At 39.7% G+C, this 16,151-nt stretch overlaps 1 protein-coding gene across 1 annotated transcript in view; it reads right to left on the bottom strand.

Moving 5' to 3' along the window:
• The window catches only part of MGAT4A (alpha-1,3-mannosyl-glycoprotein 4-beta-N-acetylglucosaminyltransferase A), a 117,571-nt gene that overhangs the window by 28,384 nt on the left and 73,036 nt on the right, over positions 1-16,151 (bottom strand).

Raw genomic sequence — 16,151 nt, 5'->3', positions numbered from 1 at the left:
CAGAATGCTATAGGGAAAGATTTTTCCACTTGGAATCATAAAACCCAGGTTCCAGATTTGCCTCTCTAGCTACTGGCCTGTATAATCTAAAGAAAGTCACTCTCTGAGCCTGTTTCCTATTCTATTTAAAGAAAAATGGGGGGGGGGTTGGGAGGAAATAATACCTCAGACACTATGACATTACATGATAAAGCTATGTAATAAAAAGCAGTGTTATTCTGTATTATTGTTATTATATTATTAAGCTGATAATGAGAACCCAAGTCAAGAGTACTTTAATCAGTCAAAAAAAACGTTTATCAAATCTGTGAACTTCTAAATTATATATACAAGTGGAGAGCCAATACTCCCGACCAATTTTAACTACAGTGACAACTTAAAATGCTCAACTGTTAGAAGGAATCAACGATATATCTCGTACAATCTATGTTATAAAAGACTGCCAAAACACTTAATACTTGAGGAAGATAAGCTTTATCTTTTTTGGTTTAACACTGGAAATTACAAAACTACTGAATTATAAAAAGTTGTTTTAGAGGAGGCTTTTTGGAAAAGTATTTTAACTTTAATTTCTGTTAATTGAAAGTAATTCCTATTTTTATCGTTAAAGATGTAGGAGTAAGACCATATCCTTCAAACTCTTAAAGAACTATGGAAACACAACTAGCACACAGCTCAAAACCCTCCGTCCTTCCCCTGCATAAACCCAAACACATCCTACCATTCATCAGGCTATGATTTTACAGAACATAATCAAGTCTGGTTTATATAACCTTTAATGAGTTTAGTAAGATCTGAAATTCAATTTGATAAGCATTTATTGAGAGCCAGTGATTTGCCTATCCAAGGAAACAGGAATACAGATGAACAAGACCAGCTCCCTGTCCAGTAAGCTGTCCAAGAGGGCGGCCAAGAAGAATAAGCTTATGTGAACACAGATCTATTATGTAATGTATAATAAAATTTATGAAATGCAAGTGATCCATATCTAAAAATACACATAATCCTTATGTTGCATGTTAACTAACGCAACTAGCAAAAGACTCACTTAAGCGACGGTAATTGGTGTCACCATTATATACCAGAAGCGATCCTACCTGGTATCAGCCAAGGGAGTGATCGTGGGGCTCCTCTGAAGAAAGTAAACACGTAACTGGCCTAGAAACACACAGCCAAGCCAGTCTTTGTCCCCATTTGGGCCTCTACTTGCCTCTCCCCAACTCTTAAATGTTGGCCATAAGACAGGCAGTCTCTGAGATATTGGGGGCTTCATTGCTTTAAATTAAAACAACGCTTTTTCCTGCAATCTTTTTTTTTTTTTCTTTATTGAAGTATAATTGCTTCACAATGGTGTGTTAGTTTCTGCTTTATAACAAAGTGAATCAGCTATACATATACATATATCCCCATATCTCCTCCCTCCCGCATCTCCCTCCCTCCCACCCTCCCCATCCCACCCCCCCAGGCGGTCACAATCCTGCAATCTTTTTTAAAGGTCTATGGAGACTTTTTAAAAGGTACTATTTTTGTTTTTATTTCCATTTCTCTAGGAGGTGGGTCAAAAAGGATCTTGCTGTGATTTATGTCCTAGAGTGTTCTGCCTATGTTTTCCTCTAAGAGTTTGATAGTGTCTGGCCTTACATTTAGGTCTTTAATCCATTCAATTTATCTTTGTGTATGGTGTTAGGAAGTGTTCTAATTTCATTCTTTTATGTGTAGCTGTCCAGTTTTCCCAGCACCACAAAAATAAACAAATGGGACCTAATGAAACTTAAACGCTTTTGTACAGTGAAGGAAAGCATAAACAAGACGAAAAGACAACCCTTAGAATGGGAGAAAATATTTGCAAATGAAGCAACTGACAAAGGATTAATCTCTAAAATATACAAGCAGCTCATGCAGCTCAATATCAAAAAAAACAAACAACCCAATCCCAAAATGGGCAGAAGACCGAAATAGACATTTCTCCAAAGAAGATATACAGATTGCCAACGAACACATGAAAGGATGCTCAACATCATTAATCATTAGAGAAATGCAAATCAAAACTACAATGAAAGCATAAAAAAAGAAAAAAAAAAAAAAACTACAATGAGGTATCATCCCACACTGGTCAGAACGGCCATCATCAAAAAATCTACAAACAATCAATGCTGGAGAGGGTGTGGAGAAAAGGGAACGCTCTTGCGTTGGTGGGAATGTAAACTGATACAGCCACTATGGAGAACAGTATGGAGGTTCCTTAAAAAACTAAAAATAGAACTACCATACGACCCAGCAATCCCACTACTCGGCATATACCCTGAGAAAACCATAATTCAAAGAGTCATGTACCACAATGTTCACTGCAGCTCTATTTACAATAGCCAGGACATGGAAGCAACCTAAGTGTACATCAACAGATGAATGGACAAAGAAGACGCAGCACATACGTACAATGGAATATTACTCAGCCATAAAAAGAAACGAAATTGAGTTATTTGTAGTGAGGTGGATGGACCTAGAGTCATACAGAGTGAAGTAAGTCAGAAAGAGAAAAACAAATACCGTATGCTAACACATATATATGGAATCTAAAAAAAAAAAAAAAGTTCTGAAGAACCTAGTGGCAGGACAGGAATAAAGACGCAGACGTAGAGAATGGACTTGAGGACATAGGGAGGGGGAAGTGTAAGCTGGGACGAAGTGAGAGAGTGGCATGGACTTATATATACTACCAAATGTAAAATAGCTAGTGGGAAGCAGCCGCATAGCACAGAGAGATCAGCTCAGTGCTTTGTGACCACCTAGAGGGTTGGGATAGGGAGGGAGACGCAAGAGGGAAGAGATATGGGGATGTATGTATATGTATAACTGATTCACTTCGTTATAAAGCAGAAACTAACACACCATTGTAAAGCAGTTATACTCCAATAAAGATATTTAAAAAAAAAAAGGTAATATTGTCCTCCAATTCTGAGAATATATCCGTGAATCTATAAATGAGATATGTATATTCTTAGGGTATGTGAGTGATAATGATTGGGACAGGTGGGAAAAAGAGTAGACATACATAGTGAAAGAAGAAAGAGCATTCCCCCCACCCCCGAAGAAATCAAGTCTTCTTCACGGTTAAGTAAAATTAAATTTTTTTAATTAAAACTAAAAGATTTATTAATACATACTGCAACATGAATGAACCTTGAAAACACTATGCTAAGTGAAAGAAGCCAGTCACAAAGGACCACACATTTTATAATTGCACTTATATAAAATGTCCAGTATTTTTTAAAAATCTATAGAGACAGGAAGTAGATTAGTGGTTGTCTAGGGCTGGGGAGAGAGCAGTATTAATGGGTAATGGCTAAGGGGTGCAGAAATTTCTCTTTGAGGTGATGAAAATCTTCCAGAAATTGATTGAGATGGTGGCTACAGAACTCTGACTTTAAATAGGTGAGTTGTATGTTATATGAATTCCAAAAAAAAAATAAATAAATAATCAAAAACACAAAAACTAAGAGATAGAAAAAAGTTAAATGTAAAAAAAAAGTATTTCAGATTGTGCATACAGAACTATGGGTCAAGCGGCTTCTCTTAGGGATGTATAAGGAAAAGTTTAAGAAGCATAAAAGCAGGTTCAAGTAAGTCACTAATACTGACACCAATTCATCAGCATAGAGTCATACACACGTAACAATTCATCAACATATACACTTGGCTTAAGAATCAATTTTTCCAGTGGTGTATAAATTAGATGAAATGACAGTAATAAATTCCAATCTTTACTTTAAATCAATAATTTATAAAGTCCAAATGGAAAAGAAATAATTCTTTGCCAAATGTCACGGCAGTCAGGAAACTGTAACAAAGTCATACGATTTCAGGGAAACTTTCAATTAAAATCAATATATAAAATAACACATCACTTTTGAATATGCTATAGCTGTCGTGTTCAGTAATACTGCAAAGAACAAATATGCGAAATAGAAATCTGAGTGAAAAGATACTTTTAGAAATAAATTATAGAAATTTATTTCTAATGGCCCAAAGAATAAAACAGAAAGTTAGAGGCAACCTCCTATGAAAGATAAACAAACGTTACAAATGTCAGAAACTTTTAACAGTTACCAGTTGTAAAACAGTTACCCAGATGAAAAAGAAGGAAGAAATTTTAAGCACTAGATCAGAAAAGAACATAAAATTAAAAGGACTGAATTTTAAATAACTTGAAGGTAAAAACTGATTTTTAAAAATGTCCTTTATATGTAAATTTACTATCTTCTTTCCAATCATTTCATTCCACAAATATTTACTTGGTGTCTACACCATAAGCGGGGATATTTATATCCGTATCGTATCCGTATCATCAAGCTCTGAGTTTAGATTAGCAAATAAAATAGACAAGATCTCTGCCTTGTGAAATTTAAAATTTGTGGAAGATGCAGTCCATAAAGAAAACCAAAATTATATATATATATATATATTTATAACTGAATATTTATGAAGTGCTATATAACTAGTATGCAATAATAGAGAAAAGCAAGCAACCTATTTACACAGGATAGTCAAAGAAAGTCTGAAGATTTGACATCTGAGCCCAAATCTGATACATATTTCTATTCAAATCGACAAAAATAAACAGAAAATACTAAAAGGAATAATGTAAATTAATTGATATGTTAATAAGGGCTTTGCCTCTGCCCTTAGACAGGGTATGTGCAAGATAATCCACTGGAATAGATCATAGCGTAAAATTTTCTATTTTGTATATATTTTAGAGGGTATAATATGCTATTATTATACACATGTGCAGACTGGGGGCTGCTGCCCAATGCGATACTGAGCAGGAAAGCTGGGCTTGCACTGCTGTACTGGAAAAGACAAGTCCTGGTGAGACAGGAAGGCTGAATTAGCCAAACAGGCCACCAAGCGGTCACTGGAAATAGGCCATAAAAATAAGGATGATATCCACCACCTTTGCTGGTTATCTTCTAAATAACCTCTGATGGCTTTATATCACTCGGTTGATAGCTCTGTTCCAAGTCTTCCCCATCCTTGTTCCTAGTGGCTAAATTTTCTTCTAGTTATGGGTCGCTTTTTGGGGGGCTCCTTGGCATACTGGTTAACAACAACAATTTTTTATTTGATACTGGACATTACAAATGGACACTGCTGAGTGTCTTGATTTTGTTGTCTTCTTTCAGAAAGCGCTGAGCTTTATTCCAGCAGGAGTTATCTGTGGATCGGTTGATCCTTAAAGGCCTCTAAGCTTTGCTGGGGTGGGCTGAGAATAACCACTTCAAGGATGACCACTTCCTTGGGTGTCTCCACTGAACGTCCTGGGTTATCACCAGGGGCTCACCGTTCCGGCTGGTCAACCTCATCCTACGTGAGCAACGGGATATGGTCAGGTTACAGCTCCCTGATCATCCTTTTTCCAAACCTGTGGAGCTTCACCCTGTGTATGTGGGTCCCTATCCAACAAAGACTCAAAGGCACCATCATCTTCTGTGCAGCGTCTCTGTTCTGCAATTTCCAGCTGCTCTCTTCGGGATTCCCCTTCCTGCAACGTGATCTGGAAATATCTCCAGGCAGAAAGTTGGGACAATAGTGGTGCTCATTTCTCTCTCTCAGGGAATCACATCCTGCTGTCCACTGTCTGAGAACAACTGGATTGTATATTTTGTCTAGCTTTTTAGTTGCTTATAGCACGAAGGTAAGTCCAGTCCTTATTAACTCCATCATGGCTGGAAGCAGACGTCAGTTTTATATAATAAAAAACCAATGAGAATTCCAGAAAGATAATGGGTACAAGTGACAAATCAAAAGGACTAAAATGACAGGCCTGTGCCAGAATGGGGCTGGCAGCTCATAATAAATTTTGTTTCCCTAGGGGTCCAAGGAAAAGGTATTCCTGTACACCTAGTGCTTGGTTTTTAAGGTTCTTTAAATTCAGTGCAGATGTACCAACAAAGGCTAACAAATACCACAGTTAGCTTGTAGTTTCTAAAATAGTCAAGCTGTTCAAAGATAAGAGTGAGAAAGGACACACAAGAGAAAAAAAGAAACCTACTTCTTCATTTTCAATATATCTCTCATAGTCTTTCTTCCTTTCCTTCTCCTAACAGTCAGCTGATGCTACAGCAACAGTTCTCAAACTTTTGTGATCAGAACCCATTCAGTTCAAAATATGTTCCTAGTTTGATGACTTCTCACCACCGCCAAGCCTAGCCTGGATTATTACAAGTTTTCTAAGTAGCCTCCTTGCTTCTGCCCTTTCCAAAGCAGCCACTGTGATCCTTTTAAAAGGTGAGCTATACCAAAAATGCATAACTGCAATCTAATCATGAGAAAACATGAGACAGACTCAAATTGAGACATTCCACAAAATAACTGACTAGTACTCATGAAAAGTCTCCGAGTTCATGAAACACAAGAAAAGACTGAGGAACTGTCAAAGATAGGAGGAAATTGGACTTCCCGGGTGGCACAATGGTTAAGAATCTGCCTGCCAATGCAGGGGACACGGGTTTGAGCCCTGGTCTGGGAAGATCCCACATGCCGCGGAGCAACTAAGCCCGTGCACCACAACTACTGAGCCTGCGCTCTAGAGCCCGCGAGCCACAACTACTGAGCCCACGTGCCACAACTACTGAAGCCCGCACGCCTAGAGCCTGTGCTCCGCAACAAGAAGCCACCACAATGAGAAGCCCGCGCAACGCAACAAAGAGTAGCCCCCGCTCACCACAACTAGAGAAAGCCCGTGTGCAGCAACGAAGACCCAACACAGCCAAAAATAAATAAATTAATTAAAAAAAAAAGATAGGAGGAAATTAAGGAATCAGAACAACTAAATGCGGTGTGATATTTTGGATTGTACACTGGAACAGACAAATGACCTTAGGTGGAAAAATGTGGAATGTGAATAATGTCTACAGTTTGGCTAATAGTATTATATCAATGTTCATTCCCTGGTCTTGATTATTTGGCTACGTAAGTTGTTAACATCAGAGCAGTGAAGGGAATACTCTGCATTACTTCTGCAACTTTTCTGTAAATCTAAGTTATTTCAAAATAAAGTTTTTTAAAGTGCCTTCAAAGAAAAAAAAAACGTAAGTAAAGTGTCCTCTCTACTTGAAACCCTCAAATGGCTTTCCAGATTAGCAGTTCACAAGACAGATCCACTCCCTGTTTTCATAAAGTAAAATTTTATTGGAACACAACCCCATCCTTTCATTTACATATTGTTTCTGGTGGTTTTGGGGCTACAACAGAAGAGTTGAACAGCTGCAACAGAGACTGTATGGCCTGCAAAGCCTAAAATATTTGTCATGTGGCCCTTTACAAAAAAACTTTGCCACAGTTCCCTGACTGAGGGTAAAAGCAAAGTTCTCACGATGACCTGTAATGTCCTCAGTGATCTGGCCCAACCTACTCCTCCCTCTGCCGACCTCCTACTGCTAAGCCCCTCACCTTTTCTGCTCCAGCCACACAGGCCTCTCCTTGCTGTTTCACAAAATGTGCCCAGCAATGCTCTCACCTGAGGGCCTTGGCACATGCTGTTAGTCTGCTTGGACTGTGCAACTCTTGCACCCTTCAGGTCTCTGCCCGAATGTCCTGACCACTCTAATAAACCATCCCTTGGCAACCCTGAACTCCCTTTCTTGTTTACTCTGATTTATTCTCCACAGCATTCTCTACCATCTAACACATCATATATTTGTTTTTTATCTGTCCTTCTCTACAATGTAAGTTTCATGGGGCAGAGGCTTTGTTTTATTCGATGATACGCCTAACACTTACTGCTGCTTCAGTAAATATCTGTTGAATTACAAGCAAGTTTTACAGGATATTATATATATACATATACATATATATGTGTGTATATGTTTTTATATATATATTTTTTTTTCTTCTTGACTGGCATTTCTGTGATTTATAACCAATGCATAAGTAAACATCTTAAAATATACCTTCTAAAACAATTACAGGCCAAAAATACTACTGAAGCACCAAGACAGTAATCTGTGATTTAAAATCAAGAATAGAAACAACTGAGGGGAGGAGAGAAGATGGCGGAAGAGTAAGACGCGGAGATCACCTTCCTTCCCACAGATACAGTAGAAATACATCTACACGTGGAACTGCTCCTACAGAACACCCACTGAGCGCTGACAGAAAACGTCAGACCTCCCAAAAGGCAAGAAACTCCCCCCGTACTTGGGTAGGGCAAAAGAAAAAAGAAATAACAGAGACAAAAGAATAGGGACGGCACCTGCACCAGTGGGAGGGAGCTGTGAAGGAGGAAAGATTTCCACGCACTAGGAAGCCCCTTCGCGGGCAGAGACTGCGGGTGGCAGAGGGGGGAAGCTTCGGAGCCACGGAGGAGAGCGCAGCCACAGGGGTGTGGAGGGCAAAGCAGAGAGATTCCCGCACTTCCCGCACGGAGGCTCGGCGCTGACCAGCACTCACCAGTCCGAGAGGCTTGTCTGCTCAGCCGCCGGGGCGGGCGGGGCTGGGAGCTGAGGCTCGGGCTTCGGTCAGATCGCAGGGAGAGGACTGGGGTTGGCGGCGTGAACACAGCCTGAAGGGGTTAGTGCACCACAGCTAGCCGGGAGGGAGTCCGGGAAAAAGTCTGCAGCTGCCAAAGAGGCAAGAGACTTTTTCTTCCCTGTTTCCTGGTGCGCGAGGAGAGGGGATTCAGAGCGTCGCCTAAACGAACTTCAGAGACGGGCGCGAGCGGCGGCTAACAGCGCGGATCCCATAGCAACAGGGGCGCAGAGGGAAAAACGGAGAGATTCCCGCACAGAGGCTTGGCGCCAAGCAGCGCTCACCAACCCGAGAGGCTTGTCTGCTCCCCCGCCGGGGCGGGCGGGGCTGGGAGCGGAGGCTCGGGCTTCCGTCGGATCGCAGGGAGAGGACTGGGGTTGGCGGCGTGAACACAGCCTGAAGGGGTTGACCCCAGAGACGGGCGTGAGACGCTGGGGTTGCTGCTGCTGCCTCCAAAAAGCCTGTGTGCGAGCACAGGTCACTCTCCACACCGCCCCTCCCGGGAGCCCGTGCAGCCCGCCACTGCCAGGGTCCCGTGATCTGGGGACAACTTCCCCGGGAGAACGCACTGCGCACCTCAGGCTGGTGCAACGTCACGCCGGCCTCTGACACCGCAGGCTCGCCCCGCCTCCTCTGTACCCCTCCCTCCCCGCGGCCTGGGTGAGCCAGAGCCCCCGAAGCAGCTGCTCCTTTAACCCCGTCCTGTCTGGGCGGGGAACAGACGCCCTCAGGCGACCTACACGCAGAGGCGGGTCCAAATCCAAAGCTGATCCCCAGGAGCTGTGCGAACAGAGACGAGGAGGGGAAATCTCTCCCAGCAGCCTCAGAAGCAGCGGATTAAAACACCACAAACAACTTGATGTGCCTGCATCTGTTGAATACCTGAATAGACAACGAATCATCCCAAATTCAGGAGGTGGACTTTGGGAGCAGGATATATTAATTTTTCCCCTTTTCCTTTTTTTTTGTGAGTGTATATGTATATGCTTCTGGGGGAGATTTTGTCTGTATAGTTTTGCTTTATAATAGCTTTATTTTACTTCACTATATTATAGCCTCTTTCTTTCTTTCTTTCTATTTTTTCTCCCTTTTACTCTGAGCCGTGTGGACGAAAGGCTCTTGGTGCTTCAGCCAGGCATCAGGGCCGTACCTCGGAGGTGGGAGAGCCAACTTCAGGACACTGGTCCACAAGAGACCTCCCAGCTCCACATAATACCAAACGGCAAAAATCTCTCAGAGATCTCCATCTCAACATCAAGACCCAGCATCACTCAATGACCAGCAAGCTACAGTGCTGAACACCCTATGCCAAACAACTAGCAAGACAGGAACACAGCCCCATCCATTAGCAGAGAGGCTGCCTAAAATCATAATAAGGCCACAGACACCCCAAAATACACCACCAGACGTGGACGTGCCCACCAGAAAGACAAGATCCAGCCTCATCCACCAGAGCTCAGGCACTAGTTCCCTCCACCAGGAAGCCTACACAACCCACTGAACCAACCTTAGCCACTGGGGACAGATACCAAAAACAACGGGAACTACGAACCTGCAACCTGTGATAAGGAGACCCCAAACACAGTAAGATAAGCAAAATGAGACGACAGAAAAACACACAGCAGATGAAGGAGCAGGGTCAAAACACACTAGACTTAACAAATGAAGAGGAAATAGGTAGTCTACCTGAAAAAGAATTCAGAATAATGATAGTAAGGATGATCCAAAATCTTGGAAATAGAATAGACAAAATGCAAGAAACATTTAACAAGGACGTAGAAGAACTAAAGAGGAACCAAGCAATGATGAAAAACACAATAAATGAAATTAAAAATACTCTAGATGGGATCAATAGCAGAATAACTGAGGCAGAAGAAAGGATAAGTGACCTGGAAGATAAAATGGTGGAAATAACTACTGCAGAGCAGGATAAAGAAAAAAGAATGAAAAGAACTGAGGACAGTCTCAGAGACCTCTGGGACAATATTAAACGCACCAACATTCGAATTATAGGGGTCCCAGAAGAAGAAGAGAAAAAGAAAGGGACTGAGAAAATATTTGAAGAGATTATAGTTGAAAACTTCCCTAATATGGGATAGGAAATAGTTAATCAAGTCCTGGAAGCACAGAGAGTCCCATACAGGATAAACCCAAGGAGAAACACGCCAAGACACATATTAATCAAACTGTCAAAAATTAAATATAAGGAAAACATATTAAAGGCAGCAAGGGAAAAAAAACAAATAACACACAAGGGAATCCCCATAAGGTTAACATCTGATCTTTCAGCAGAAACTCTGCAAGCCAGAAGGGAGTGGCAGGATATACTTAAAGTGATGAAGGAGAAAAACCTACAACCAAGATTACTCTACCCAGCAAGGATCTCATTCAGATGTGATGGAGAAATTAAAACCTTTACAGACAAGCAAAAGCTGAGAGAGTTCAGCACCACCAAACCAGCTTTACAACAAATTCTAAAGGAACTTCTCTAGGCAAGAAACACAAGAGAAGGAAAACACCTACAATAACAAACCCAAAACATTTAAGAAAATGGGAATAGGAACATACATATCGATAATTACCTTGAATGTAAATGGATTAAATGCTCCCACCAAAAGACACAGGCTGGCTGAATGGATACAAAAACAAGACCCATATATATGCTGTCTACAAGAGACCCACTTCAGACCTAGGGACACATACAGACTGAAAGTGAGGGGATGGAAAAAGATATTCCATGCAAATGGAAATCAGAAGAAAGCTGGAGTAGCAATTCTCATATCAGACAAAATAGACTTTAAAATAAAGACTATTACAAGAGACAAAGAAGGACACTATATAATGATCAAGGGATCGATCCAAGAGGAAGGTATAACAATTGTAAATATTTATGCACCCAACACAGGAGCACCTCAATACATAAGGCAAATACTAACAGCCATAAAAGGGGAAATCGACAGCAACACAATCATAGTAGGGGACTTTAACACCCCACTTTCACCAATGGACAGATCATCCAAAATGAAAATAAATAAGGAAACACAAGCTTTAAATGATACATTAAACAAGATGGACTTAATTGATATTTATAGGACATTCCACCCAAAAACAACAGAATACACATTTTTCTCAAGTGCTCATGGAACATTCTCCAGGATAGATCATATCTTGGGTCACAAATCAAGCCTTGGTAAATTTAAGAAAATTGAAATCGTATCAAGTATCTTTTCCGACCACAATGCTATGAGACTAGATATCAATTACAGGAAAAGATCTGTAAAAAATACAAACACATGGAGGCTACACAATACACTACTTAATAACGAAGTGATCACTGAAGAAATCAAAGGGGAAATCAAAAAATACCTAGAAACAAATGACAATGGAGATACGACGACCCAAAACCTATGGGACGCAGCAAAAGCCGTGCTAAGAGGGAAGTTTATAGCAATACAAGCCTACCTCAAGAAACAGGAAACATCTCGAACAAACAACCTAACCTTGCACCTAAAGCAATTAGAGAAAGAAGAACAAAAAAACCCCAAAGCTAGCAGAAGGAAAGAAATTATAAAGATCAGGTCAGAAATAAATGAAAAAGAAATGAAGGAAACAATAGCAAAAATCAATGAAACTAAAACCTGGTTCTTTGAGAAGATAAACAAAATTGATAAACCATTAGCCAGACTCATTAAGAGAAAAAGGGAGAAGACTCAAATCAATAGAATTAGAAATGAAAAAGGAGAAGTAACCACTGACACTGCAGAAATACAAAAGATAATGAGAGATTACTACAAGCAACTCTATGCCAATAAAATGGACAACCTGGAAGAAATGGACAGATTCTTAGAAATGCACAAACTGCCGAGACTGAACCAGGAAGAAATAGAAAATATGAACAGACCAATCACAAGCACTGAAATTGAAACTGTGATTAAAAACCTTCCAACAAACAAAAGCCCAGGACCAGATGGCTTCACAGGTGAATTCTATCAAACATTTAGAGAAGAGCTAACACCTATCCTTCTCAAACTCTTCCAAAATATTGCAGAGGGAGGAACACTCCCAAACTCATTCTACGAGGCCACCATCACCCTGATACCAAAACCAGACAAAGATGTCACAAAGAAAGAAAACTACAGGCCAATATCACTGATGAACATAGATGCAAAAATCCTCAACAAAATACTAGCAAACAGAATCCAACAGCACATTAAAAGGATCATACACCATGATCAAGTGGGGTTTATCCCAGGAATGCAAGGATTCTTCAATATACGCAAATCAATCAATGTGATACACCATATTAACAAATTGAAGGAGAAAAACCATATGATCATCTCAATAGATGCAGAGAAAGCTTTCGACAAAATTCAACACCCATTTATGATAAAAGCCCTGCAGAAAGTAGGCATAGAGGGAACTTTCCTCAACATAATAAAGGCCACAAATGACAAACCCACAGCCAACATTGTCCTCAATGGTGAAAAACTGAAACCATTTCCACTAAGATCAGGAACAAGACAAGGTTGCCCACTCTCACCACTATTATTCAACATAGTTTTGGAAGTGTTAGCCACAGCAATCAGAGAAGACAAAGAAATAAAAGTAATCCAAATCGGAAAAGAAGAAGTAAAGCTGTCACTATTTGCAGATGACATGATACTATACATAGAGAATCCTAAAGATGCTACCAGAAAACTCCTAGAGCTAATCAATGAATTTGGTAAAGTAGCAGGATACAAAATTAATGCACAGAAATCTCTTGCATTTCTATACACTAATGACGAAAAATCTGAAAGTGAAATTAAGAAAACACTCCCGTTTACCATTGCAACAAAAAGAATAAAATATCTAGGAATAAACCTACCTAAGGAGACAAAAGACCTGTATGCAGAAAATTATAAGACACTGATGAAAGAAATTAAAGATGATACAAATAGATGGAGAGATATACCATGTTCCTGGATTGGAAGAATCAACATAGTGAAAAGGACTCTACTACCCAAAACAATCTACAGATTCAATGCAATCCCTATCAAACTACCACTGGCATTTTTCACAGAACTACAACAAAAAATTTCACAATTTGTATGGAAACACGAAAGACCCCGAGTAGCCAAAGCAATCTTGAGAATGAAAAATGGAGCTGGGGGAATCAGGCTCCCTGACTTCAGACTATATTACAAAGCTTCAGTAATCAAGACAGTTTGGTACTGGCACAAAAACAGAAATATAGATCAATGGAACAGGATAGAAAGCCCAGAGATAAACCCACACACATGTGGTCACCTTATCTTTGATAAAGGAGGCAAACATATACAGTGGAGAAAAGACAGCCTCTTCAATAAGTGGTGCTGGGAAAATTGGACAGGTACATGTAAAAGTATGAAATTAGAACACTCCCTGACACCATGCACAAAAATAAACTCAAAATGGATTAAAGACCTAAGTGTAAGGGCAGACACTATCAAACTCTTAGAGGAAAACATAGGCAGAACACTCTATGACATACATCACAGCAAGATTCTTTTTGACCCAGCTCCCAGAGAAATGGAAATAAGAACACAAATAAACAAATGGGACCTAATGAAACTTAAAAGCTTTTGCACAGCAAAGGAAACCATAAACAAGACCAAAAGACAACCATCAGAATGGGAGAAAATATTGGCAAATGAAGCAACTGACAAAGGATTAATCTCCAAGATTTACAAGCAGCTCATGCAGCTCAATAACAAAAAAACGAACAACCCAATCCAAAAATGGGCAGAAGACCTAAATAGACATTTCTCCAAAGAAGATATACAGATTGCCTACAGACACATGAAAGAATGCTCAACATCATTAATCATTAGAGAAATGCAAATCAAAACTACAATGAGGTATCATCTCACACTGGTCAGAATGGCCATCATCAAAAAATCTAGAAACAATAAATGCTGGAGAGGGTGTGGAGGAAAGGGAACACTCTTGCACTGTTGGTGGGAATGTAAATTGATACAGCCACTATGGAGAACAGTATGGAGGTTCCTTAAAAAACTACAAATAGAACTACCATACGACCCAGCAATCCCACTACTGGGCATATACCCTGAGAAAACCATAGGTCAAAAAGAGTCATGTACCAAAATGTTCATTGCAGCTCTATTTACAATAGCCAGGACATGGAAGCAACCTAAATGTCCATCGACAGATGAATGGATAAAGAAGATGTGGCACATATATACAATGGAATATTACTCAGCCATAAAAAGAAATGAAATGGAGGTATTTGTAATGAGGTGGATGGAGTTAGAGTCTGTCATACAGAGTGAAGTAAGTCAGAAAGAGAAAAACAAGTACAGTATGCTAACACATATATACGGAATCTAAGGAAAAAAAAAAAAAGGCCATGAAGAACCTAGTGGCAAGATGGGAATAAAGACACAGACCTACTAGAGAATGGACTTGAGGATATGGGGAGGGGGTGGGGTGAGATGTGACAGGGTAAGAGAGTGTCATGGACATATATCCACTACCAAATGTAAAATAGATAGCTAGTGGGAAGCAGCCGCATAGCACAGGGATATCCGCTCGGTGCTTTGTGACCACCTAGAGGGGTGGGATGGGGAGGGTGGGAGGGAGGGAGATGCAAGAGGGAAGAGAAATGGGAACATATTGTATATGTATAACTGATTCACTTTGTTATAAAGCAGAAGCTAACACACCATTGTAAGGCAATTATACTTCAATAAAGATGTTTAAAAAAAAAAAAAAAAGAATAGAAACAACTAATAACTAGACAGATAATCAGCAAGTCTGCAGAAGGCTTGAACAACACTATCAACCAACTTGACCTAACAGGCATCTATAAAACACTCCTCTCGACAACAGCAGAATCCATTCTTTTTAAACCACACGGAACCTTATCAGGGTAGACCATACACAAGTCCATAAACAAGTATTTATAAATTTAAAAGGTCTGAAATCATGCAAAGTTTGTTCTCTGACTACAATGGAGCTGAATTAGAAATCAAACAAGAGAAGGAAGTTTGGGAAATACACAAACAGATAAAAATGAAACAACACATTTCTAAATAAACCATGAGTAAAAGAATTACAAGGGGATTTAGAAAGTATTTTGATCTGAATGAAAATTAAAACTTGACATACCAAAATTTATGGGAAGCAGCTAAACTGGTACTCAGAAGGGAGATTTAGAGCTTTAAACTGCCTATATTAGGAAAAGAAACTCTCCAACCAATAATCTAAGCGTTCACCTTAAAAACCTAGAAAAAGAAAAGTAAACCAAACTAAGAGTAAGCAGAAGGAAGCAAACAGTAAAGAGTGGAAATTAATGAAATAGAAAAATAGAGAAATGATAAACAACAAGGTCCTACCATATAGCACAGGAAACTATATTCAATATCCTCTGATAAACCATAATGGGAAAAAATATGAAAAAATGTATATATATGTATAACTGAGTCACTTTGCTGTACAGCAGTAATTAACACATTGTAATTCAACTACAGTTCAATAAAAAAATTTAAATAAATAATGAAAAATAGAGAAATGATGAAGTTAATAAAACTAAAAGTTTGTTCTTTGACAAGATCCAAAAAAAATGATAATCAACTGAATAG

This window comes from Balaenoptera musculus, chromosome 13, assembly GCF_009873245.2.
Source record: "Balaenoptera musculus isolate JJ_BM4_2016_0621 chromosome 13, mBalMus1.pri.v3, whole genome shotgun sequence".
NCBI classification, from domain to species: domain Eukaryota; kingdom Metazoa; phylum Chordata; class Mammalia; order Artiodactyla; family Balaenopteridae; genus Balaenoptera; species Balaenoptera musculus.
The sequence above is the reverse complement of the archived record's forward strand: the minus strand, read 5'-3'. Positions and strand labels throughout refer to the sequence as shown.